The 24,630-nt window shown below is 38.7% G+C and overlaps 1 protein-coding gene across 4 annotated transcripts in view; it reads right to left on the bottom strand.

The window, feature by feature from the left end:
• The window catches only part of CCDC141 (coiled-coil domain containing 141), a 230,738-nt gene that overhangs the window by 103,955 nt on the left and 102,153 nt on the right, over window positions 1–24,630 (bottom strand). The gene's annotated exons all lie outside the window — the stretch shown is intronic.

Below are 24,630 nucleotides of genomic sequence, written 5' to 3'. Positions count from 1 at the left end.
CTGCCTATACTTAGAACTGAAATCAAGATCTGTTCTTTTCCACAAAGTTAATAGCTGTTATTGTGCAGTACTCTCTCCTTCCCGACCCTGGCTTCACCTCTCAATGTTTCATGATCAATGATTTATAAACATTTCAAAAAGCGAAAAGAGGCAGTTTTCTACTTTCTACTGCATGAGGGTTAAAAACACTAAAGGTAAAACAGTAAACAGAGAAGAAAGAAAATAAAGAGTTGAAGTACACCAAAATATTAACATTCAATCTATTAGAAGGGAAATTCAAATTTCTTGCAAAAGAACTGAAGCCATATCTAGTTTCATAGAATAATGCTTATCTCCAACATAGGAGTCTTGTCAGTGAATTTTCTGGTACCCATGTCAGCTGAGACTGAGCTGCAAGCATAGGCTGTTTGCTAAGGCATCAAAAATTAGCATTGAATTTTAAAAACCACAGTCTGACTCTATCCTGGCTAGCTCCGCAGTGCAAAATGTCCTGTTAATAAATTACACTTGTTATATTATATTGTATAAAACATAATTTTAGTGCAATTTACCACTATTATTTTCATTCATTTCACATGACATCAAAATACTGTGTACCTGGGACCATGCTAGGAATATAAAGAAAAATTAAAATGTAGTTCTTTCCTTTAACAATACATAAACTGCTGTTTTATGTGATATTACATATACTTAACATTATTAAATATATGCTGGTTCTACAAACACACAAATATACATACACAAAATTGTAGTATTTCAAATCACAGTTGGTAGAAGTTGGAAATAGAAATTGTGCATATTATTTTATGGACTCCATATAACCTCTTCTAATAACAGTGCAAGAGAAAAATATTTTGATTAATGGATGCAAGAATAAGTACTGCAAATTAACAGAATGGCAATTTTTGGACTACCAATTATAAGGTATGGTTTGTAATATTAACCTTCACAAACTTAGGTTACACGCTATTATTTTCCTAGTATTTAAACAGGCTCAAAGGAGTATGTTATTCAAGGTTATGTATCCAATAAGTGGCAGAACTAGGACTATTCATAGGTCTGCATACGATGCTACATTCCAGGGAACTGAGGGGAAGGAGACTTCAGAATCTCCAATTTTCTCATTGAGTACAAAAGGACCACTCTTAGGCATGAAGATGGGCTGCATGAGTTCTCAAAACTCTCCTTCTTTTAAGAGCTATCTGTCCCCACTTAAGGACTGCTAATATGTGCCATGACATTATTTTGTAAAGCACTGTAAATATCCCTACCACTTAAAAACAATGATCTTAACCTTATTGGGAAAAGCAAATATTTCTAAAACAGTTAGCATAATTTTTGATCACATAATAGGCACTCACTAAATATTGGTCCCACGTTTTTGCCCATCAATTTTACCATGGTTCATTAACGCCCTAAAATTTTTCATTATTTATGGGAATTCCTGTTTCCTAGTTCCAATATAACAATAGTAGAGGCTTTCTCCAAATGTTATTGGTCAGTGTTGTGTATTGGTCAATAACATGAGGTAAACAAAATAAAGCACGTTTCTTTACTGTAACACTTCTCGGTACTTTTGCAATGTTAACTTGCATTGCCCATCAACAGAAAATTGGATTCAAGATTTACTGAGCATGGCCCCACCATCAGAACAAGACTCAGGTTCCCCTTCAGTCAGTTTCTCCTATCAGGAAGCTTCCATAAACCTCTTATCCTTCTCCATCCGAGGGCAGCCAGAATGAAAACCACAATCACAGAAAACTAACCAATCTGATCACAAGGACAACGGCCTTGTCTAACTCAATGAAACTATGAGCCATGCCATGTAGGGCCACCCAAGATGGATGGGCCACGGTGGAGAGTTCTAACAAAATGTGGTCCACTGGAGAAGGGAATGGCTTAACCACTTCAGTAGTCTTGCCTTGAGAACCCCATGAACAACAATGAAGAAGCAAAAAGATAGGACACTGAAAGATGAACTCCCCAGGTCGGTAGGTGCCCAATATGCTACTGGAGATCAGTGGACAAGTAACTTCAGAAAGAAGGTAGAGACAGAGTCAAAGCAAAAACAAAAACCAGTTGTGGATGCAACTGGTGATGGAAGTAAAATCCAATGCTGTAAAGAGCAATACTGCATAGGAACTTAGAATGTTAGGTCCCTGAATTAAGGCAAATTGGAAGTGGTCAAAGAGGAGATGGCAAGAGTGAACACCGACATTTTAGGAATCAGCAAACTAAAATGGACTGGAATGGTTGAATTTAACTCAGATGACCATTATATCTACTACTGTGGGCAAGAATCCCTTACAAGAAATGGAGTAGCCATCATAGTCAACAAAAGAGTCTGAAATGCATTACTTGGTTGCAATCTCAAAAACGACAGAATGATCTCTGTTCATTTCCAAGGCAAACCATTCAATATCACAGTAATTCAAGTCTATGCCCTGACCAGTAATGATGAAGAAGCTGAAGTTGAACGGTTCTATGAAGACCTACAAGACCTTCTAGAACTAACACCCAAAAAAGATGTCCCTTTCATTATAGGGGACTGGAATGCAAAAGTAGGAAGTCAAGAAACACCTGGAGTAACAGGCAAATTTGGCCTTGGAGTACAGAATGAAGCAGGGCAAAGGCTAATAGAGTTTTGCCAAGAGAACGCACTGGTCATAGCAAAGACCCTCTTTCACCAACATAAGAGAAGACTCTACACATGGACATCACCAGATGGTCAACACCAAAATCAAATTGATTATATTCTTTGCAGCCAAAGAAGGAGAAGCTCTATATAATCAGCAAAAACAAGACCGGGAGCTGACTGTGGCTCAGATCATGAACTCCTTATTGGCAAATTCAGACTTAAATTGAAGAAAGTAGGGAAAACCACTAGACCACTCAGGTATGACCTAAATCAAATCCCTTACAATTATACAGTAAAGGTTAGTCACTCAGTCGTGCCCAACTCTTTGTGACCCCATGGACTTCAGCCCTCCAGGCTCCTCTGTCCTTGGGACTTTCCAGGCAAGAATGCTGGAGTGGGTTGCCATTTCCTTCTCCAGGGGATCCTCCTTACCCAGGGATTGAACACAGGTCTCCTGCACTGCAGGCAGATTCTTTACTGACTGAGCTACAAGGGAAGCGATTATACAGTGGTAGTGACAAATAGATTCAAGGAATTAGATTTGATAGGCAGTGTCTGGAGAATTATGGACAGAGGTTTGTGACAATGTGCAGGAGGCAGGGATCAAGACCATCCCCAAGAAAAAGAAATGCAAAAAAGCAAAATGGCTGTCTGAGGAGGCCTTATAAATAGTTGTGAAAAGAAGAGAAGTGAAAAGCAAAGGAGGAAAGGAAAGATATACCCATTTGAATTTAGAGTTTCAAAGAATAGCAAGGAGAGAAAAGAAAGCCTTCCTCAGTGATCAATGCAAAGAAATAGAGGAAAACAATAGAATGGGAAATACTAGAGATCTCTTCAAGAAAATTAGGGATACCAAGGGAACACTTAATGCAAAGACTGGCTCAATGAAGGACAGAAATGGTATGGACTTAACAGAAGCAGAATATTAAGAAGAAGTGGCAAGAAGAAAAACTATGCAAAAAAGATGTTCCTGACCCAGATAATCACGATGGTATGATCACTCACCTAGAGCCAAACATTCTGGAATGTGAAGTCAAGTGGCCTTAGGCAGCATCACTATGAACAAAAATAGTGGAGGTGATGAAATTCCAGTTGAGTTATTTCAAATCCTAAAAGATGATGCTGTGAAAGTGCTGCACTCAGTATGCCAGCAAATTTGGAAAACTCAGCCATGGACACAAGACTGGAAAAGGTCAGCTGTCATTCCAATTCCTAAGAAATGCAGTGCTAAAGAATGTTCAAACTACCACACAATTGTACTCATCTCACACACTAGCAAAGTAATTCTCAAAATTCTCCAAGCCAGGCTTCAACATGTGAACCGTGAACTTCCAGATGTTTAAGCTGGATTTAGAAAAGGCAGAGGAACCAGGGATCAAATTGCCAACATCTGTTGGATCATCGAAAAAGCAAGAGAGTTCCAGAAAAACATCTACTTCTGCTTTATTGACTATGCCAAAGCCTTTGACTGTGTGGATCACAAGAAACTGTGGAAAATTCTGAAAGAGATCGGAATATCAGACCACCTGACCTGCCTCTTGAGAAACCTGTATGCAGGTCAGGAAGCAACAGTTAGAACTGGACACGGAACAACAGATTGATTCCAAATAGGAAAAGGAGTACATCAAGGCTGTATATTGTCACCTTGCTTATTTAAATTACATGTAGAGTACATCATGAAAAATGCTGGACTGGATGAAGAACAAGCTGGAATCAAGATTGCTGGGAGAAATATCAATAACCTCAGATACGCAGATGATACCACCCTTCTGGAAGAAAGTGAAGAAGAACTAAAGAGCCTCTAGATGAAAGTGAAAGAGAAGAGTGCAAAGTTGGCTTAAAGCTCAACATTCAGAAAACTAAGATCATGGCATCTGGTTCAATCACTTCATGGGAAATAGATGGGGAAACAATGGGAACCGTGAAAGATTTTATTTTTTGGGGCTCCAAAATCACTGCAGATGTTGACTGCAGCCATGAAATTAAAAGATGTTTGCTCCTTGGAAGAAAAGTTATGACCAACCTAGAGAGTATATTAAAAAACAGAGACATTACTTTTCCAACAAAGGTCCATCTAGTCAAAGCTATGGTTTTTCCAGTAGCCATGTATGGATGTGAGAGTTGGACCATAAAGAAAGCTGAGCACTGAAGAATCGATGGTTTTGAACTGTGGTATTGGAGAAGACTCTTGAGAGTCCCTTGGATGGCAAGGGGATTCAACCAGTCCATCTTAGAGGAAATCAGTCCATATTCATTGGAAGGACTGATGCTGAAGCTGAAGCTCCAATACTTTGGCTATCTGATGCGAAGAACTGACTCACTGGAAAAGACCCTGTTGCTGAGAAAGATTGAGGGCGGGAGGAGAAGGGGATGACAGAGGATGAGATGGTTGGATGGCATCATTGACTCAATGGACATGACTTTGAGTAAGCTCTGGGAGTTGGTGATGGACAGGGAAGCCTGGCATGCTGCAGTTCATGGGGTTGCAAACAGTCGGACTCGACTGAGCAACTGAACTGAACTGAACGTGCCTTGAGGGTCCTGGAGTAAAATGTGGTGTGAAACACTTTCAGTGGTCGATGCTCCAGTTGGAACAATATTGAGAAACACTGTAGTTGTGGCTAAAAGCAGCTGAACCAGCTTTGGGTTCACTTGCTTTCATAAATCTTTGTTTCCTTTTTTGTTTTGTCCTAATTCCTCCTGCTACTAAATAATCCCATTTCCTATCTTTGGACCCATTCTTTCATTTTCTGTTTGTTTTAAGATCTATGGGACATTCATCCTCAATGAACTCAAGTAAGAAATTCTTAATATATGAAGATATAATTCTTTCAAAAAATTGGCATTGACCAAAATCTTCTGTCCTCATTAGAGAAGGACCACTTAACAAATATGGAGAAGCTGATGGAGGCCCAGAGAACAAGAGGGAAGGAAAGTGAAGAGGAGGTTAGGATATGGAGAGGTAGGTTATATCCATTACATGCTCAGCCTGGTGTTGGTATCTTAACTGTTCACAAGAGAGTAGGCTTGATTCTTCTTGCTGTATGCTAATACTGTGCTAAATGCTTTACATTCTGTATCTGTGTAATCTCTGCCATACCCCAACAAGGTAGAAACTATTATTACCACCATTTTACAGATGGAGTAACTGAGTCTCAGAAGGATTAGGAACTTGCTTGAGGTCAACACTAGTAAGTAAAAGAAAGAAAGAAAGTCCCTCAGTCATGTCTGACTTTTTGTGACTCCATGGACTATACAGTGCTTGGAATTCTCCAGGCCAGAATAGTGGAGTGGGTAGGCTTTCCCTTCTCCAGGGCATCTTCCCAACCCAGGGATTGAACCCAGGTCTCCTGCATTGCAGGCAGATTGTTTACCAGCTGAGCCACAAGGGAAGCCCAATAAGTGAAAGAGCCAGGACTTAAATTCAGCTAGCTTGACTCTAGAACCTGCTTTCTCAACCAGTATCCAGGCTTCAGCTCTGCAGAAAGGTGACAAACAGTTCTTTAGACACCACAAAAAGATGAAATACATTAACGTAGAATTTCAGAGGTGAAACCATAAGGTCTGGATAAGGCCTTGAAACTGATAACAGTCCTTATATGACCCTGGGATCTTCTGATTTGCAATCAGAAGGCTTATTATTTCTAAATAAATAAATATATAACTGAAAATTTACAGTCAAACTCAAGCTATATTTTGCTTAGCAACTGAACCAAAATAATAAAGCTCTTCTCTATGAATAAGAAGAGAAATACCTGTTCTCTAACAGAGTTCATAAATCTGCCTTTAGTATAAATTTTGCAAACAACATTAAAGAGAGACTTCTGGAGCACAGCCAAGTCTTTGCAAACCCACTTTAACTTTGTGCTTCATAATGTGCGGCTCTGACCTTCCAAGGAAACTGTAAAGGACCATTTTGTGCCTTCTATCTTTTCTTATTCTCTATCCCAAGTCTTCTTAATTACATTTTCACATGAACTCTATAGCAGTAAATGAAGCCAGGTTCACTCAATATTTCTATTCAATCTTCTCAGAAAATTGGTTCTGTTTTCTTTGGGCAATCTATAAGCAGTTTCTTACGTGCTTCCATACCATTCTGGTAATGTATTTCCCCAGCCATTTTTCTTCTTATTTTTTTTTTTTTTAAGACAAAACTTTCCTGAGTCATCCAAATCCATCACACTATTTTAAAACTTAGTTATCCCTGTTTGTTTAGGCTGGAGGAGCCCAGGGGAGAATACCGTTGTCCGTTTTCTCTAAGCCAGTGCTGCCTGCCTGATAAGTGTTAAACTTCTGACTGGGTTTCAGTCACTTTGCAATAAAATATTTCCAGTACTTGTCCCCACCAGCAGAAAGTCAAAGCCTGCCATTTCCTTGGCTTTTCAGTTTGACAGATGGACGTGCATATCTGTGTGGCACTCTGTGTTCCTGGGTTCAGGGTGTCTCCACAGGTCATTCCATTATTTTCCTTTTTCACTCACAATAGTAACCCTTTTAAACTGTGCCTTTCAGTATTCCATTTGCTGAGGAAATTGAGCTTCTCCTGGATCTCTTGATTGAAAGGGTAACTTTTAAGAGGATTAGTGCTGATAGATAAGAAAGGAAAAATGATTTCTTCTCCCCCCCCCTCTTTTAACAGTCCCAGGTTAGCTTTCCAAATAAAATTATGGATTTGTATAAAAACTATCCAGCCAATTTTAAAAGTAAAACATTAGCCACTCCAATGGAACAGAAACAATATACTCACAATATGTTTAGTAAACTATTATTCACATGAAAGCTTTCCTGATGAAGTGGATGGGGTGAGTGTAAATGACCCAACACCATGTGGTAAAATATTTTCATAAATTTGGCTTCAGAATGTAACTTTTAAGTGGGAGAAGAGGAACAAGAAACAACAGGGAGCATATCTGTAAACGACTAAGAAACTATCAGTTGTGGAGACGACTGGCCCACATCACACACGTCTGGCAGAAGCATGTGTCCAGCTCACGAGTGGCTCCTGCAGCAGGGCCACCTCGGAGGACATCTCATTAGATACAGCTCATTTCTCATTCAGTCTCTAAGTCTGCAGTCCCATTTGGTTCAGCATCGACTGACATCAAATCACAGAATTTTACATGATTGCATTAACAGATGGTACAAACAAAATAAACCTGGCAATTTTAATCAGAGAATATTTGAAAGTCTGTTTTGAGCAGGAAATTTTTTCGGAAGAAATGTTTATGTTTTTGGAGAGCGGCAGTGAGCCCTTGAAAAGCTGAAAGTCTCTGATTGTACTGAGCTGGATTGCAAACAGGGTGACAGTTTCTTCTCATGCCCCCTTCCTGGGCATCTGTAGCTGGCCTATACAAAAGCAAGGGTCATCTTGCTCTTGGATGAGTACCGAGTTCAGTGTCCACAGACCATCTGAACTCTGACCTCACTGTGGTACATTTCAGCAAAGACACAGACAGACTGCAAACAGGGGAAAGCTGCGTTTTTGTGTATCACCTAGAGATAAAAAGAAGTACGGTGTTTCACCTCCCAGCTGTAAGGCAGAAATCATAGCTATTGATTCAAGGAGAGACTGCAGGTAAGAGAGGAGAAATGAAAATACACTTTTTATTCCAAACTTTGTAAGTGGTCTCCAGCAGAGCATTTTGCTTTCCTGAGCCTTACTTCCCTGCTGTGCAAAAACAGCCGCCACCATTTCATACATGTTTCTGCTTCTCTAGTGAATCATCTATAAATTCAATGAATTCAATGGTGAATTGGCTGTGCTTCAAATTCCTGGATTTCAGGTCTTATTAAATTTTGAGTTTTTAGCTATATTTTCCATAATTACCTTACCAGGATTAGGACTGACAGTCTACAGCAGAAATGACAGATGTCATCAAAGTCATCTTTGAATAATAGTTCCTGCTTTCTTTTTTCTCAGTCCATTCAAATATTTCAAAAGATGCAAGGAAGAAAAACCCAAAAACATTGCTTGGAAGTTTCTTGTTGCCTTTACTCTGTTCAGTGCTTGGCCACCAAGTGGAGCCTGTGGTTCAGCTACACAGATAAGGCTGCTTGTTGCTAAGACTGAAGCAAAAGGATGTGTGGCAGAATAAATTTTCTAAATCAAATAAAATCAAAACAAATTACACTCATAAGCAAAATCTTCAAAATAACATTTGGAGCAGAAAGACATTTATTTCTTCTTCCTTGGTTCAACACAGTTTTTAGATAAAAATTTAATTACACGGGAAGTCAGGAAGAAATTGTCCCAAGATTTGTGTTGTCTGAGAATCATTATTTTTTCTTTAGTGTCTTGTCCTTGTTTTTCTTAGATTTTTGTTCCTCTTAATCACATTTTCTTCAAGTTGATTAAGTAAGGAGCAGAGCTAGATTGGGGGGTATTGATATTTCCATTTTTAAAATCAAAATTAATAAAGTCTAGCTGGCCAAATTGTTTTCATCTAACACAATTTGCCTACAATCAGAGTGTGCCACTGGCTGACGAGGTGATCTCAGTTTATATTAATGTCTTCAAAAGACTTACTTTTTAATTTTCTAGGGAATCTGTTGGAGATATCTTCAGGATCTCAACACACAATTCAACTACGGGGAGCATTATTGGCGAACATCAAATTATTCTGATGTTCGCTTCTTATGAAGATATTCCTAAATCGGATAGATTACGTTGGGAAGGGGGAATCCATACATTTTACCCACAAGGAACATCACATTTAGACTAGAAAGAACAATGGCTCTTAGTTGCTATGAACAAGATCAATATAAGAAAACCAATTACATTCCTATATAGCAATAGTAGACAATTATCTTTTCTAATAGAGATGCCATTTATAAAAGCAATAAAAATTACGAGGCAGTCATTTGTTCAGATATGTATTTGGCAGGCCTATTCTCTGCCAAGAATTCTTCTAAATACTCCATCCAGGCCAGTGAATTAAGTAGTGGGGTAAGAGGGGAGCGCCAATGTTTGTGACGGTGGCGGTGTAACGTGTTTTATTTTGTTTATGACCCAAAACCTTGATAAATCAGTGCCTTGTCTAGTCAGTCTGAAGACGATCACACTGTGGAATAAAGACACACAGAGCAGGTTAGGGCACTGACAGGTGCTATGAAGAGCAGGAGCTGTGTGCAGTGTTAAGTACGGTGGTCAGGGCAGGCCTTTTCAAGTAGTGAGACTGAGCAAAGGCAGGCAGGAAGTGAGGGGATGAGCCAAGGGAGCCTCTGGAGAAACAATTTTCCAGGTGGAGGGCACCGCTGGAGGCTTTCAGGTGTGAGTCTTCCTGCTGGGCTGGAGAAACTGCAAGGAGGCAGGGTGGTAGAGCTGAGCACCCCACGGAGGAAGCAGGAAGAGAAGCACAGTGGGTGCTGAGTGGGGGGATCCACAGGCAGGGGCTTGTAAACACTGAAATCTTTTATTCTGAGAAAAGTTGAAGCTGTTGGAAGGCTTGGTGCTTAGGATCTGATTTAATTAAAAAATAAAATAAGCACAGGGCTGTCATTTGAGAATGCTTTGGGGGTGGAGGGGTGCAAGGAGGCATGCACAGTGATTCCTGAGGAAACTACTACAATTAGCCAGGCAAAGATGGAGGTGGGTCATTCCCCAGGACCACAGTGGAGGTCATGAGAAATGACAGGCTATTCTAGATCTGCTTGGACGACATGACCCAGGTGATTTCCTGTGAGTGAGAGGAAGAACAAGACTCTTTGACCTGAGTGACTGAAAGGACTGAATTGCCCTTGACTGCAATGTACAAAGCTAGACAGAAGACATTTTTGAGTGTGAAGAAGAAAAATTCGGTCTATGACATCCTCTGGATCCTCTCTGGAAATAATGTGCTTAAGCTCCTGAAGTCAGTACTCACCACTGACCTTTAGACACACATGTACACACGTGTGCATGGATATACACTCACACAAACTCACATTCCATTAGCAAATACTCTCACAGATTTCTCCCGAATATACCCTAAGCCTTTTAGACCAGAACAGTCTATCCAAAAGGACTGTGAAAAAACAGAGATATCAAGTTGCCTAGAAGCAAAATAAGATCCCAAACCTAAAAAAGCAACAAGAAGCTAAATACTCAGAAGCTTCAAATACATTTTTAAATGTGCAGATGTGTGGGTAACATACACAACCAGTGGTTCTTCTTGTTCTCGGAATGCAGAAGCAAAATGCGTGCAAACATCAGCTACCATAAAGGTTAAGTGATGCCGCGCCTCAATCCCAGACAGCAGGAACGGCACAAAGAAGGAGCAAAACCCTTGATGGATATACCCATTTGGTTTTCAAGAGTACTGCATAGTGACAGGTAACAAGCCACAGGACGTTTTGCAATCAAACAAAGTTCATACCAGTATAATTTCCCTTTACTGTTTCCCTTTACTTTGCAGATAATTCATTCAGGGTGAGAGGTGCCTAACCCTTTCTGATTATTCCCTAAAAGTCCCCTTGTGAGTTTTTCCTCCAAGTCTTTCTCAGTCTGGGTTCCCAGTCACTTACTGAACGTGGTGGTTTAGTCGCTAAGTCGTGTCCAACTCTTGCGACCCCATGGACTGTGGCCCGCCAGGCTCCTCTGAGCGTGGGATTCTCCAGCAAGAATACTGGAGTGGATTGCCATTTCCCTCTCCAGAGGAATCCTCCCGATCCAGGAATCGAACCCTGGTCTCCTGTATTACAGACAGACTCTTCACCAACTGAGCTATGAGGAAAGCCCAAATGTCATGATAGGTTCTGAACGAATGGATAAATGAACACATGGATGAATGAGTGAATGAATTAATGAATGAAAGCAATGTAGTTTTGGAACAAATATAACTTTCTTTTCCCAGAACTTTGTTTACCCCTCAGAGGTGTTAGATGTAAACTGTGAATATTTTATGGAATTACAAACAGGTTCTGAGAAAAACTCAAATCTAAAAGGATTAGTTATTAGACATATGTTCTCATATTATTCATATAAGAATAAAAATACTTTAAGTCTCTTTATCACTTAGATACAGAGTCTAAAAACATCAAACTCATAGAAATAGAGTAGAAAAGTGATTGCCAGGGGCTGGGGAGGAGAAAATAAGGAGACAATGGTAAGAGAAAACAAACTTCCATCTATAAGATGAGTAAGTTCTGAGAATCTAATGTAAAACATGGTGACTACAGTTAACACTGTACTATACAACTGAAATTTGCTAAGAGTACATTAAACTATATAATTAAAACAACGATAAATATGGTGATGGATGTGTAAATTAACTAGATGGGGGAATCCTTTCACAATGTTACGTACGTGTAAGAAATCATTATGACAAACATTGTAAGTATCTTACCATTTTGTGTCAGTTATATCTCAATAAAACTGAGTTCCACAGGAACTTCTAACAAGAAGACTGGAGTTGAGAAAAGACATAAGAGTTGGAGATCTTTTAAAAGGTCCAGAAATCATTAAGATAAACCCTATATTATCATTGTGGGATTGGATAACTTCATACAAGCAAAATATGAAATACAAAAGGAGCCGAATTTTAAGCATTATATGTAAAGGGAGAATGGAAGAAGAGATGGCATTGGAAAAGGTTTAGAAGGAGCCAACAGACAGATGGGAGAACCAGAGAAGGTGGTGTCTCAGGCACCAAGGGCACAGAGTGCTTCAAGCCATCTGTTACTTGAGAAAGAACAGCTTTTCCCAATGCGTGTAAAGGATTAGTGGGCGGGGAGGTCAAGGGAAGCAGATGAAGCAGTTGTATTCATTTTCTAGGGTTCATGTAACAGTACAGTTGACCTTTGAGTAGGATGGGTTTGAACTACAAGGATCTGCTTACACACAGATTTTTTTTTCAGTACACATACTAATATCTTTATGATCTGTGGTTGGTTGACTCTGTGGATGTGGTATCCATGGATATGGAGGGCTGATTGAGAGACTCGAGCATCCATAGATTTTGGTATCTGTAGGGGTATCTTGGAAGAACCAGTCCTCCATGGATACTGAAGGACATGTATACAAAAAACTCCGTGAATTGAACAACAGAAACTTATCCTGTCACAGTCCTGGAGGTTCAGTTCAATTCAGTTCAGTTGCTCAGATGTGTCCAACTCTTTGAGACCCCATGAACCGCAGCACGCCAGGCCTCTCTATCACCAACTCCTGGAGTTTACCCAAACCCATGTCCATTGAGTTGGTGATACCATGCAGCCATCTCATCCTCTGTCGTTCCCTTATCCTCCTGCCCTCAATCTTTCCCAGCATCAGAGTCTTTTCAAATGAGTCAGCTCTTCACATCAGGTGGCCAAGTATTGGAGTTTCAGCTTCAACCTCAGTCCTTCCAATGAACAGCCAGGACTGATCTCCTTTAGGATAGACTGGTTGGATCTCCTTGCAGTCCAGGACTCTCAAGAGTCTTCCCCAATACCACAGTTCAAAACCATCAAATATTTGGCGCTCAGCTTTCTTTATAGTGTAACTCTCACATCTATACATGACCACTGGAAAAACCATAGCCTTGACTAGACGGACCTTTGTTAGGAGTCTGAAATCAAGGTGTCAACAGTATTGGTTCCTTCTCAGGGCTGTGAGGATATAATCTGTTTCAGGCAGCTCTCTTGGCCACGTAGATGGCTATCTTCTCCTTTTGTCCCTTCATATCATCTTCTCTCTATGCATGTCTGCCTCTGTGTTCAAATTGCCCCTTTTGATAAGTCATATTGAATTAGGGTCCACTCTAATAACCTCATCTTAACCAATTACATAGGCAATAACTCTATTTCCAAAAAAAATCACATTCTGAGAGACCAGGGGTTAGGACTTCACTGTGTAAATGTTGGTGGATCTGATGCAACCTATCAGAATAATCACAGAAAGGTGGAATAATGTCATAAAGGTTGAGCAGCAATGCTTGTTTTGTATTTTGTGAGAGACTAAAATGTAATAGAAAGAAGAGAAGGAGTGACTGAATATGAGGTATTAAGAATGAAGAGAGATACAAAATGAAGAGGTTGGAAAGGTGGGATTTAGAAGAATGGATAAAGGCTTAAATTTGGAAAAGTGAGGAATGAGAAATACATTTGGAGAAGAGAAGTAGAATAAGAGACAAAAAGAACAGGGAAGAAAAGAATCAAGAGGTTTCACTTTGTATGACTCAGTGACTGTGAAGTTAGGTAAAGGCTGGATGAGAATTTTAAGAGACTGAAAGATTCAAACTGGTTGTTACGGGGACAAAGCAGGGAATTAACAGCTAATAAAGTGCTTCCCTGGTGGCTCAGATGGTAAAGAAACTGCCTGTAATGCGGGAGACCTGGGTTTGATCCCTGGGTCAGGAAGATCCCCTGGAGAAGGGAATGGCTACCCACTCCAGTATTCTTGCCTCAAAAAATTCCATGGACAGAGGAGCCTGGAAGATTACAGTCCAGCAGGTATCAAAGAGTCAAACACAACTAAGTGACTAACTTTCACTTCCCCACTTTCAAAGAAGAGAATTTATAAGGATGAATGATAATAGATCATTTACTTTTTAAATAGATCTAACCCAGAAAAAGTGTACTAACTGTTTCATCTTCTTTGAGAAGCAGGAAGATGGGTGATTCTTCTTTGAGAAGAAGAGAAAATGGGTGACTGAATTTACTTACAAATAGCCTTTTTTCATGCTGAATGGTATAAAGAGGGAAGACCAAAAAATGGTGAAAGGAAAGCAGAGTAGGATGAGAGCACTTTGGGTAATGCCATAAAAACAAGTGTGGCCACAGGAGTGGAAAGGTGAAGTGAAGGCCTTTGGAGTAAAGAATGTCACAGAAATCTAAGGTCACTGAACTGAGTATCACCAAATGGATGCTAAGTTAGCACAGAAAGATTATAATGATTTAAGGTATGACTGTATTAAGACATGCTTCCCTGATAGCTCCAGTAGTAAAGAATCTGCCTGCCAATGCTGGAGGTGCAGGTTCAATCCCTGGGTAAGAAGATCCCCTGGAGAAGGAAATGGTAACCCAATCCAGCATTCTTGGCTGGGAAATCCCATGGACAGAGGAGCTTGGTGGGCTTATAGTCCATGTGGTTGCAAAAGAGTCGGACACGTCTGAGCGACTAAACAACATATTAAGACATAATAACATGGCTCCTCAGGTGTCCACCTCAAATAGATTCAACTTCACTATTATTACCATGATAGTAATATTACCTTGAGTTAGAATAGTAACTTTACGAAGCCATGCTTTGTAGAAATTTTTATTTAACGGCTAACAAAAGACAAGAAAGAGGAGAAGAAAAAGAAAATATAGGAAGAATGTTTATAAAAGTCATAACAAAAAAAAACAGAAAAAAATTCTAAGCATTTGAACTTAATGAGCTGATAAAAGTTTCATAAGAAGGTGACAGCCGGTAGGTTTGAACCTAGTGATCATAGAGTACAATATTCTTTATTTGCTTTCTTAATTCATCCCCTTAGATGGCCATAAACATTTCTGAGAAAGTTTCTCAGTTAAATTTCCCTTGGAAATGAAAGTCCACAGTTCACTGAGCTTTAAATTAACCCAGAAGTTAAGGCTCACGTATGGTTACAAAGTGAAAAATCCCATCATTTTATAGATTTTCCCCATGCTTGCAGGCAAATTCAATACTATTTATACATATTTTGCCTGCTAGTAATTAAATTGTTTCCAATTTATGTTCTGTGAAAAATGACATCTGCTTTTAATTGGGAAGTTCATTAAAAAATCAGACAAGTAAAACAAATTATTCACTAAAATGAAGACAGAGGAATTGAAATGCACTAATGCAGGTGTCTCTACTGTTTGAAGATTCAGTTAATTTCTGCCTTGAGACCTTTCAGATTCAGACTCCATTTTATTTTTTAAATTAGATGAAACATTATAAAAGTAACAAACACTTCTTCATTTTGTAGACTTTCCTTATAATCATCAGAGATGATGTCAGCTGATTAACTGAAGCAATATATTTTTAGGTGGTTATACCATTTCTTTTGCATGCCTTCAGTAAAAGAATTTGGGGATGTAATTGAAGTTCAAATAGAAGAATAGTCAGCTTCTTTATTGAGGTTAATAAATACCAGAGTGAGAAGAAAACAGCTAACAATGATTGTGAAATGCTTTGAAACAATTTGGACCACCTGGGAACTATAAATATATGAACTCTAGATATTTCTACACACTTCCTGAACCACCTAAGAGACCTACAAGCAGCTCCTTTTGTACAAAATAGTTCAGGAAAGTGCTATTTCTGTGGAAAGATTTCTATTTTTAAAAAGGAACAATCAAATTTTAAATGCTTCTCTTTTGATCTTCAATTGCCTGAGTACTAAATGCAAGCAACAAAAATAAACCAACTTTTAAGCTCAGAAATCATGTCCACACCTAAAGAAACACAAAGGTTTATTTAGACTTACATCTTTCAAGTTCTTACAATGTCCCAATACTTCAACTCCATCACTTAAACTCCCTTTCATTCTACTGCAGTTCTCTCCTTCATAACGTGTGTCACCCAAAGGGTAGTCCAGAGACTGATAGCATCAATATTACATTGAAATTTGTTAGAAATGCAGATACTCAAGTCTCAGCCCAGATCTCACGAATGACAATATGCATTTTAACATCCCTGGGTATTTCATGAATATACTTAAGTTTTAGTTTTAGCTGTGGTCTCAAATACAGTGAAAGAAAGTCTTTTTACCATTAGATAGATGGACAAGAGACAAATTATTATGGAAGGGGAAATTAACAGATTATATGACCTTATGTATAGAAAATTTTAAGGTGTTCTACGAAAAACTTTTAGAGCTATTAAATTAATTCAGCAGAGTTTCAGGGTACAATATTAACACAAAAAAATCACTGTCCCTCTATAGACTATAAATGAATAATTTGAAAAGGAAAGGAAGAAAAACCTTCATTTACAATAGGATCAAAAAGAATAAAACACTTAAGAATAAATTTAAGGGGATGCAAGATCCATATGCTGAAAATGATTAGAAAAAAACAAACAAACAAAAAAAACAACTACTGGAAAAGTTAAGCAGACCTAAGTAAGTGGAAAGGTATCCTGTGGTCATAGATTAGAAAACCTAATGTTAAAAAGACAATACTCTCAAAGTTATCTACAAATTCCTATTAGAATTGCAATGGCCTCTTTTTTAAGAATGGCAAAGTAGATTCTAACATGTAGAACAGCAAGAGACCCCTGAATAACCATAACAGTCTTTGAAAAGAACAAAGTTAGAGAACTCAGTTTCAAATCCTACTACAAAAACTACAGTAATAAACAGTGTGGCACTGGCATAAGGGCAGACATATAGGTCAATGAAATAGAAGTGAGAGTTCAGAAATAGACCTATGCATTTGTGGCCAGTTAGTCTCAATAAGGATGCCAAGACTATTCAATGGAGAAAGAACAGTCCCTTCAACAAATTGTGCTGGAATAACAATATCTGCGTGTAAAGAATGGCCCTTTCTTTACATCATATATATAAATTAGCTCAAAATGGAGCAAAACCTAAATGTAAGTGCTAAAGCCACAAAATTATTAGAAAAAAACACAGGAATAAATCTTCATGACCTTGGATCTGTCAATAGTTTCATAGCTTTGACATCAAAAGCAAAAGCAAGAAAATTAAAAATAGATAACCTGGACTTTCTCAAAATTAAAAACTTTTGTTCATCAAAGCACGCTACAGGCAAAGGGGATGAATAAACATTTCTTCAAAGAAGATATTCAAATGGTCATGAAAAGATCTTCAACATCATGAGTTTTTAGCTATTTGTTGTTTAGTCACTAAGTCATATCCAATTCTTTTGCGACCCCATGGACTGTAGCCTGCCCAGCTCCTCTGTCCCTGGGATTTCCCAGGTAAGAATACTGGAGTGGGTTGCCAGTCCCTTCTCCAGGGGATCTTCCCAGCCCAGGGATCAAACCCATGTCTCCTGCATTATCAGGCAATTCTTTACCGCTGAACCACGTATTAGCTATTAGGGAAATACAAATAAAAATACCGCAATTGGATAGTACTTCACATACACACACTAGGATGTCTAGGCAAAAAAATTTTTTAACATAAGAACAAGATCATAAAGTAAGTTTTGGCAAGGATGCAAAGTTTAAAGCACTGTACATGGTGGGGACTAAACATGTGTTCCCATGATGGTGGGAACACAAAATGGTGCAGCTGCTATGCAAAATAGTATAGTGATTCCTCAACAAATTAAATGTAGTATATTTATACAGTAGATTATTCCATCATAAAAAGTAATAATGCATCAATACAGGCTACAATATCGATGGACCTTGAAAACATACTAACAAAGAAATCAGACACAAAAGGCCATTTGAATGATTCCATTTATGACATATCCAGAATAAATAAGTCCATGGAAAGTTGACTAATGATCATCAAGGGCAGGCAGAGAGAGGAATAAATTGTTTAATGGGTATGGTGTTCCTCTTTAGGGCCATAGAAATATTCTGTAGCTAGATAATGGGACAGTTACACAACACTGTGAATTTACTAAATGTCACTAAAGGTAAGATTTTGTTATATTTATTTTATCATCTTTTTTTATTAAGCCTCTATTATGTTGTGCTTGTGTGAGGTATCATGCTAAGTACTAGTGTATGAGAATACAACTAATACTCAATATACAACACCTGTATGAATTAGGTACAGTTATTACCCTCTTTCACAAAAAGGGGAACTTAGGTTCACATATATTAGAAATTTGCCCCAGAGTATATCAGAAGTAAGCAGAAATGCTAGGATTTAACTCTAGGCCCTGCAAGTGTACCATTCACTCCAGGGCCATATTTTGAGATACTATGCATTGGTGCCTCAATAATATATGCTGTATCTACACCGTTTAGTAATAAGCAATCATTAAGAAGCATACTTGAAATATGCATTTGAATAGAGAAATGCTTATGAGATAATGTTAATTGAAAAAACCACAGTGCAAAACAACAGATACACAATTTTGCATATAGACACACATACAGTGTATACACACACAGAATCATATACAAGTTTGGAATACTCAGTTTTTTAATATGTTTTATATCACCCTCTCATTTATATTTACATACACACACTATGAATGATTTTAATTTTCTCTAGTTTTCAGTTCAGTTCAGTCGCTCAGTCGTGTCCGACTCTTTGCTACCCCATGAACTGCAGCATGCCAGGCCTCCCTGTCCATCACCAACTCCCAGAGTCCACCCAAACCCATGTCCGTTGAGTCAGTGATGCCATCCAACCATCTCATCCTCTGTCGTCCCCTTCTCCTCCTGCCCTCAATCTTTCCCAGCATCAGGGTCTATTCCAATGAGTTAGCACTTTGCATCAGGTGGCCAAAGTATTGGAATTTCAGTTTCAACCTCAGTCCTTCCAATGAACACCCAGGACTGATCTCCTTTAGGATGGACTGGTTTTAGGTATTTCTAATTTTTCCAAAATAAGAGTGTATTATGTAGTCAGAAAAATAAAACAGTAAACATAGTTTTAAGGAGCCACATTCTTGAGGTGGTTCTATTGATGACAATTATGTGTTTAAATTATTCAAATAAGTTTGCAATAGACTCTGCTTTATTTCCTTATCTCATAGTTATAAGTATTTTGTAGCTTTAAGCTTGACTTTTTCCTCTTAATAAACTTTCTGTGGAACCTAAGCACTGATATTTTTTTAAATCTCCAAATAATATTATTTGAAGGAACTTGATTGAGGCCAAGATCACAAATCCAATTTATGAAATCACTCAGCAACAGCTGGAAAATATTTTCAATGACTTGGAAAATCGGATTAGATGATGAATCCTGGAAGACAGTTTTAATCTTAAAGTTGAGAAATGTGAATTCTACTATATTAAAACATTGAAGATGATGTTTCTTTATACCATTTTCAGTTTGTTTCCCTTATAAACTTCAAAGACTATTTGGTAATCAAGGACTTTATCAATAATATATACTCACCTATGAAAATTAAGGGTTTCCTGGTGGCTCAGTGGTAAAGGAACTGACTGCCAATGAAGGAGATTCAGGTTTGGTCCCTGGGTCAGGAAGGTTCTCTGGGGAAGGAAATATCAACCTGCTCCAGTATTCTTGCTAGGATAATCCCATGTACAGAGGAATCTGGTGGGCTACCATCCATGAGGTCACAGACAGACATGACTTAGCAACTGAGTATGCATACATGAAAATTAATGAGAATATGAACATACATGAAATATATGGAAAAATTCTCTAAGTCAGTGTCTTAAACTTGAGACTTTGCACATCTAATGATTTCCAGATGCTGCTGCCTAGTAACCACACCCTAAATAAGGCTTCACGTGGTCTCCTTTAAGCCTTTAAAATTGTCATTCATAACTTCTCTCTCAAAAGATATTATATCCCACCTACAGTTACTCTCATTCAAACTTCAGTTGTTTCCTGAGACCTTTTTGCCTTCAGCATCACTTCCTTCCATTCTTATCATTCAGATTTTTTCCAAGGTAATCTAAAATGCAAATTGGTTTAAGCTACTACTCCACTTACATTGTATCTCATTGCTCATCTGGTCTCGAACACAAATGCTTACAAGGGAAGGTATATAATGTAAACAACTGAAGCAAATGCAGGAGAGGAGGGCAATGAGGAATGGTGGGGACTAAGGCAAACTGAAGCACACATTCCTTTCTAAAGGAAATAGCTATTGCTGGGCTCCAGCCAAGAGTTGCTATGTCTATGTGAAAAGATGAACTTGGCATTACCAGGTCTTCCATTTTTTAGAAGGAGCAGGAAATCTGGATTTCATTTTTGATAAAAACGTCATTATCTTAAGATTGGTAGTGAATTTTTAAAAATCCTGATCCCCCAAACAAACTACATAAAATCTCCAGGCATGAGATCCAGATGCCAGTATTTTTTCAAAGCCCTTGTGTAAAGTAATTCTAATGTGTACCAACTGCAAAGGGCCTGAACTGAAGTAAGAGTGGACACTATAAAATTTGGGGATTTATAGTCCACCATGGTGGTATGAAAATGACTTTAAATTGAAGATAGCTAAACACTTAGCAGCCGCAGAAATAAGTATCACCTAAACTTAAGTGAAACCTCCTATACAGCTTCCAACGACCCCTTCCCAGGCAGTTTTCTGATTAAAAGAAGACTGACACTGTGCTCAGGAAGTATGAGTTCAGCTGCCACAAACCCTCCCTCGGGATACCCCTAGCCAGGAAGAAGACAGACTGCTCATCTACCATCAAGAAGCCAAATAAAATCTTCCATATTCTCCCACTGAAGCCCTAAAAACTTTTCTTTTGAAAAATTGATCTTTGTAAAACTTTACTTTGGGCTATTTCATGAGTTTTCCATTACTGGAACCTCCCATGTACACTATGTGAAAATAAATCTTGTCTTTACTCCTGTTAAACTGTCTATTTTCAGCTAATTTGCAGGGCCCTAAACACTGGACCCAAACTGGAAAAGGTTTCCTCCAAACAGAAGCAAATGTTGGTTGCTGAAGGCAGTTCTTGGATAAACATTATTTCTGATGTACAGAAGAAGGAATGTTTATGTCTTCTCAAAGGAGACAATAACGAAGTGTTTCTTAATATATTATTTTAATACCCCCTAAAAACAACTCTGAGCTCCAGACTTTGAATTCAAGCCTTGAGGCACCAAACTGATACAGGATAAAATCTAAGCGTATTTAAGGTGCTTAACCAAAGGGTGGTTTATAATCACCCATACCTGCTATTTCTTAACCTGTTCCATACGTAAAAGGAAAATATTTTTCATGTTTAAAGAAAGTATAATTTAATACTCATAGTTAAAATTACTCACAGTTAAAAGTTGTATTAAAAATTTTTTAGTTCATTTCTTTCAGTACAGTATAAATAAAGTTTATTAAAAGATTTGAAGTTGTCATATTTTGTATTTGAATGCATTCCAGTAAGCAATGAGAGAGGGATTTTGAATGTTTATTTAAAAGGAAAATACTGAGTAGACTAACAAGCAATACAGAACAACTCACTGCTGTCCGACTTAGCTGTCAGAACAGAAAAACCTACCTTCCTCTGTGTTACCAGATTATCTATATGTGGTTCATTAATGAATCCGCAGCTTGAGGCCTTATGTCTATGTTAAATCTCCTTTGAAAGAAACACTCCCCCTTCTTATCCTTATACCCCCACTCAAAAAAAAAAAAAAGAAAAAAGAAAATCCAAGTGTAATATTCCACTTACTGTGTAAGGACATAAAAAATTGGATTCTTCCTCCAAGAATGAGGAATGTCATTGTTAAAAACCACAGATATAAATTTTTTGGATGTTTACACCATGGATGGGAGAGGAAACATTTTTGGAAGCACAACTAAAATGGGGGCACATTCACAAATATCTTCTCATTGAATTATTCATGGCTCTTCCTTTCAGGTGGGGAAGGTGAGGCTGAGAGAGGTCAAGTATACCCAAGACATCATAGTGAGTGACAGCAGGAATTCAGACTTGTTTTTTCCTATGTAAATGCAACCCGATATAGTAAACTAATCTTTATTTTTAGAAAACACGCTAGCACAGGTAGGAAGAGTTAGTAAAGATGGCTAAGGAAAATGTTTGACCAGCAAAGGTCTCTGCTGCTGCTGCTGCTAAGTCGCTTCAGTCGTGTCCGACTCTGTGCGACCCCAGAGATGGCAGCCCACCAGGCTCCCCCATCCCTGGGATTCTCCAGGCAAGAGTACTGGAGTGGGGTGCCATTGCCTTCTCCAAGCAAAGGTCTCTAGGTCCTTTCAAAAATCTGAACGTTGTAAACAGGACCAGCATCATGGGTAAGTGTCCTGTGCCACACAGCAACATTTGTTTATAAGGCCCCATGCTTGGTTTAATACTCTGCTGCTACTGTATTGAAATCTCAGTAACTTTTTGAGAAAAGCTTCCATATTTCCATTTTAAACTGGATCCTACAAATTATGTAGCTTTTCCTTCCTGCAAAGGCTGACAAAGCAGAGGTAAAGTTTATAGAGAAGAACCTTCCTTGAGGGGTTAGTTCTCAGTGTCAGGGCCACATGGCTTTCTGGAGTAGAGTAAGGTCAGATGCCTTAGCCAGGAGATATGCTAGGGGACAACTTTCTCGGTGTGATGCTTTCTCTCCCCACCTGCCTGGTCATTGTTTGTCAAGGTACCTTTTCAGGAAAGAAAATCAGAGCCCCAACCCAGTACCAACCAGAGAAGATCAATAGGAAAGGACTGGACTCTGACAGGTGGACAGCTAATATATAAAAGAGAAGCAACCTGACTCTTTCTTGGTGTGCCCTCTTCAACTCTCCATCAGGTAAGCTGGGAAGAATATGGGAAATGGGTCTTTGGAACAAAGCAGGGTTCAGCGTCCAATCAGTGGGAGGTCCTCCTAGGCGTCCCCTCCTTTGTGTGTGTCTGGGGTAAAGGAGCAAACCAGAAACGGTAGAGCCCTAATACTAACAACAAGCTCTCAGAGGCATCTCCTTGTACCCTGAAGCCAATTCACCCAGAAAAGGACAAGCTGGAGCACTGGCCTTCACACCTCCCACGCCTTACCAGGTGAAGCTGTTGATATCCCAAGGGAATATTAACCCACAGGAGAAAATAACACCTGATGTACAAACTACACACGGAAATACCTACGTATGAGAACCAAGAAGTAATGCACCGGACAGACCAAAAATTTAATATATGAACAAAGCACATGTTAGGATATAAAGAAGGATATTAGATAGATGAAGCAGGAAAAAGAAAAATTATGACACATATTCTGTGTGAGGGATTGGTCATGAAAAACCTAACAGCTGAAGTGAAGAAGTCAGCAGAAGAGCTGACCAGCGAGGAGTTCAGTAGAAGAGTCAGTGGACTAGAAGGTCAAGCATTGTAAGGAATAAAGAAATGGAAGGCAACCAACATCATGAAGGGTAGAATTAAGACACCAGTATCTATGTTCCAGGACTTTCGAAAGTTACGCTGCATCTAGCAATCACCCTAGTGAAGATCACAAAGAATTATGTAAGTGAGACGCAACCAGTGTTGTGGAAAGAAACACAAGAAATCTATGCCTTAATACAATTTATGGAGATTGAAAACATGTAACTCTGTATATATTTTAAGAATGGGAATATGTCTAAAGACATAGACTGTTAGAGTAGATGCCTATGAGAATGAGGATGTGAGGAAGATAAAGATTAAGGGAAAATAATAAAATAAACCAAGAAGCCAACCCTGAGATCTAGGATGAATTAGAGTTTGTGTAACTCTATGCTGAGGACCAAACACTTAAAAATAAATACATAAAGATAAGGATGGCTAGGTAGGTGAAAGGAGGCTAAGCCACTACTTAAAGTCACTAGCAAATCACAGAAATGCACTAAAAGGATGTTTCTTTCTTCTGGAAAGAGGGTTTAAAAAGCAGACATGAATCAGACACCCTTTTTAAATGCCAGACACTATCCTAGGTGCTGGGAATACCAAGATGACGAAGATGCTATCTCCACGTTTAAGAAATGTGGCCGTTTTTCCAGTCTAGTCCATCATTTCAACCATCTCTGAAAACGTGTTTTTCATGTTACTTTAAATTTAATAAGCATAATAGTTACTGTAATTTAAATCCTGTCTCTTTTATAAAACTAAAACTTAAAAGGGGTTTTAAGGTTATCTAGGACCTCCTTCTGTGGCCTCAGAATACTCTTCTATTTTTCATCCAGTGAAGTTTACTTCTCTGTAAAGACCATGCCCTGTTAGCATGTCTTCTCTAGGGAATGGCCGTGGGTAAGGATGGCCTCTGAAACAGTTGCCCTGGGTCTACCGTCTCTGGACTGAACATTGCCCAGACCTTTAACTCTCATCACAGATAAATTGGTCTATCATTGTTTTCCCTTATTCTACCTAATTGAGGAACGATCACGCTCGCCTAACCAACCATCGTTACTCCATTCATCTGCTCAAATCCCTTCCTCTGAAAGGCCATCCTGGGTCACCCTGGGACAGTGTCACTCCCTCCTCT

This window comes from Bos javanicus, chromosome 2 (genome assembly GCF_032452875.1).
Source record: "Bos javanicus breed banteng chromosome 2, ARS-OSU_banteng_1.0, whole genome shotgun sequence".
Lineage (NCBI taxonomy): Eukaryota > Metazoa > Chordata > Mammalia > Artiodactyla > Bovidae > Bos > Bos javanicus.
The sequence above is the reverse complement of the archived record's forward strand: the minus strand, read 5'-3'. Positions and strand labels throughout refer to the sequence as shown.